Genomic DNA, 4,053 nt, shown 5'->3' with positions numbered 1-4,053 from the left:
TATAAAACAAAGCAATAAAATAAAATGGTTACCCACCTCACTAGGTGTCCTGGAGAGCTGAATGGATTGAATTCAGGTAATGTGCACTGAAGAGTGCTTGTTAGCGCTCTGTTAATATGAGCAGTAATCAGCAGAAACAGCTTCCAAGCAGGTTTTTCTCACTCTGGCTTCACCCTTTTGCCTGCCCTCCAGATGGGAGTCAAAGTGAACTTGTTAAAAATAAAACTCACAGCATGCCATTTCCTAATTTTAAATATGCTGTGTCTTCCTGATTCATCATAACCTCAAGATTTCTAGTTTCCACCACCTTAAACTCTCAGTGCATCTTTTATGTTTTTATGTTACAGAATTTACCAAACTAGGATTTATTTGACTACTTATTCACCTTAAACACAACTCTAAAGCAAAACTGACCTCTCATAATAGGAAATGTGAATGGCTTTCCATGTAAACCCTATTATGATTCTGAAACATTAGGTTACTCAATATTGACAAGACCATAGACAATTACAATTACTACCCTGTTATAAATTAGGAACCAGGCATGACAAGCATACAGTATACATGAGCCCAGCCTCCCTCTCAGTAAGTTATCGGAGTGGTGAACAGGATGACAGAGAACACCATGATAAACAAAATGACAAAACACAAGTACTGATGAGAAAAAACAGGGATGTTTAGACTATGGAATTTCTGCTACCTCTTCTCTAGCAAACTGTTCTATATATGACCTACTACACAAATAACTGCTCTCTTCTCTTCTCTTAGTTTGCCTGTGTAAGATTTTTAAGCAACCTGCCCCCTCCCCTTCTAAGTGAAAGTCAGGCCTTAAGCATGGCAGCCAAATATTAAGCTATTTGATGACACATCCAGACTTTTACAGTAATTCTAAGGTTTGAAAATTGTGGGAAAGGAAACAAAAAGGCATTGAAAGGTATTTTGCAAAATAAATCTAATGGTTATAATGTAAACACAAAATCACCATGTGAGGTAAAGTTAGAAGGAAACTACTTTGACATTCCAAGCATTAGGTGCCAGTGTGAAGATGGTTTGAGAGAGACAAGTGGATGTGTTTGCGAGACATTTATGAGGTAGGGTGTACAGGACTTGGCTGGTTATGTAGTGGGTGACAGCGAGAACAATAAGGAAGTTGATGGAGGAACAAAGACAGTGAATCTTTTGCCCTTAGCATTCAGTGAAAATATATGTGAAATACTACAATCTAATTCACTGCAGAAGGTACAAAGTTAGTATTGTTACCAGAAAAAAAAAAGATGTTAACTTCTGGAGTACAGAATATTTAAAGATATTAACAGATGGACAATTACTCCAATGGTACCTATAGATGCACAGGGTGTGGCCCAGAGGGTAAAGGATAGTCTAGGAAGCTATGGTAGTGATTCAGGAATTTAAATGCAGAATACAAGTCAGAGCCAGTGCTAATTAATATTCACAACCATGTCTTTGAGCTTAAAACATGTTTTGAAGCACAGAGAGAGAAATAGAATAAATGTGAGAGGATCAGCAACTAACTGGAAAAGAATCAGCATAGCCACATCTTAAATGTCTAAAACTAAGATTTGGGATATGATCATAACATCATAAAAATTAGTAATCTGGAATCCATCTTTTAAAGAGAAGGGATATGAGGCAGGGAGATGTCAACTTTGCAGTGTCCTGGAATTCACTATTAAGAAACAGCTTGAGAATCTAATTGTATAATGTACCACATGTACCACATTTTTTTTTATCAATTCTTGGGTTAAGGGACATCTAGATTGTTTCAGGTTCTGGCTACTATAAATAAAGCTGGTATGAATATAACTGAGCAAGTGAACTCATGGCATGATTGAGCATCCTTTCGGTATATACCCAAGTCTAGTACCCTGGGTCTTGAGATAGATTGATTCCCAATTTTCTGATAAAACACCACATTGATTTCCAAAATAACTGTATAAGTTTGCACTCCCACAAGCAGTGTAGGAATGTTCCTTTGGTTCCACATCCTCTCCAACATAAGCTGCCATTTGTGTTTTTGATCTTAAAATACAAATTTTAACAGGTATAAGATAGAATCTCAGAATCATTTTGATTTTCTTTTCCCTGATGACTAAGGATGACAAACATTTCTTAGTGTTTCTCTGCCATTTGAGGTTCTTCTGTTGAGAATTCTCTGTTTAGATCTATACTCTAATTTAATGGCATTATTCATTATTTTGAAGTCTAGTTTCTTTAGTTCTTTTTATATTTTGGAGACCAGCCCTCTGTCCAATGTGGGGTTGGCAAAGATATTTTTCTATTCAGTAGCTGCTATTTTGTACTATTGACAATGATCTTTATAGAAGCGTCTCAGTCTCACAAGGTCTCAATTTTTCATTGTCCATCTTAGTGTCTGTGCTACTAGCATTCTATTCAGTAAATTGTCCTCTGTGCCAATGCATTCAATGCGACCCCAATTTCATTTCTATCAGATTCAGTGTACCTGGATTTATGTTGAGGTCTTTGATCCACTTGGACTTAGGGCTTTGTGCATGTTGACACATATGGATCTATTTGCATTCTTCTACATGCCTATATCCAGGTGTGTCAGTACCACTTGTTAAAGGTACTTTTTTTCCCATTGAATACTTTTGTATTCTTTGTCAAAAGTGTACATAAGTGTGTGTATTTATGTTTGTGTCTTTGATTCTGTCCCATTGATCAATATGTATATTTTATGACAATACCATGCTGTTTTTATTACTATAGCTTTGTAGTAGAGCTTGAGGTATCTCAGACAGTTCTTTTATTATATAGGATTGTTTCAGCTATCTTGAGTATTTTGCTTTTCCATGTGAAGTTGAGTAGTTGAGCATGGTTCTTTAAATAATTGTATTGGAATTTTGATGGGGATTGCACTGAATCTGTAGATTGCTTTTGCTAAGATTGCCATTTTTACTATGTTAATTTTTACCTACCCAAGAGCATGGAAGATACTTCCATTGTCTTATGTCTTCAATTTAATTCTTCAAAAAGTTGAAGTTCTTGTCATACAGATTTTCCACTTGCTTGGTGAAAGTTACTCCAAAGTATTTTGTGTTATTTGTGGCTATTGTGAAGGGTGATGCTTCTCTGATTTCTTTATCAGCCTGTTTATCATCTGTATAAAGAAGGGCTACTAATTTTTTTGAGTTAATCCTGCCACATTACTAAATGTGTTTAACATCTGAAGGAGCTCCTAGGTAGAATTTTTCTTGGCTCACTTATGCATACTATCATATCATCTACAAATAGTGAAAGTTTGACTTCTTACTGTCCAATTTGTATCCCCTTGGTCTCCTTTTGTTGTCTGTTGCTCTAGCTAGAACTTTGAGTACTATAACGAATAGATATGGCGAGAGTGGACAGTCTTATCTTGTTCCTGATTTTAGTGAAATTGCTTTGAGTCTCTCTCCATTTAATTTGATGTTGACTTTCAATTTGTTGTATATTGCTTATATTATATTTAGGTATGTTCCTCGTATCCATAATCTCTCCAAGACTTTTATTATGAAATGGTATTAGATTTTGTCAAAGACTTTTTCAAAATGTAATGAGATAATCATGTGATTTTTTTCCCAGTTTGTTATATGGTAGATTCCATTGACAGATTTTCATATGTTGAACCATCCCTGAATCTCTGGGATGAAGCCCACTTGATCATGGTGGATGATTTTTTGATGGGTTTTTGGCTTTGGTTTGCCAATATTTTGTTGAGTATCTCTCTATCAGTGTTCATTCATGTACACAATGAAATGTTACTCAGCTGTTAAAAATACTCATCATGAAATTGGCAGGCAAATGGATAGAACGAGAAAAAGTGATCCTGACTTACGTAACCCAGACCCCGATAAACAGACATGGTATGACTCACTCATAAGTGGATATTAACTATAAAGTAAAGGATAAAAATGCGACAATTCCCTCTGGTCTTGCCTTCTTTGCTCACGTTCTCTTTCCTTCTGCCTCTCGTTTGGACCTAGGGAGTTAAGTCCAGTGTTCCGATGTGGGTCTCTGTCTCTATCTCCATCCATC

This window comes from Myodes glareolus, chromosome 6 (assembly GCF_982192425.1).
Source record: "Myodes glareolus chromosome 6, mMyoGla1.1, whole genome shotgun sequence".
Classification (NCBI taxonomy): Eukaryota; Metazoa; Chordata; class Mammalia; order Rodentia; family Cricetidae; genus Myodes; species Myodes glareolus.
This window is presented reverse-complemented; position numbering follows the sequence as displayed.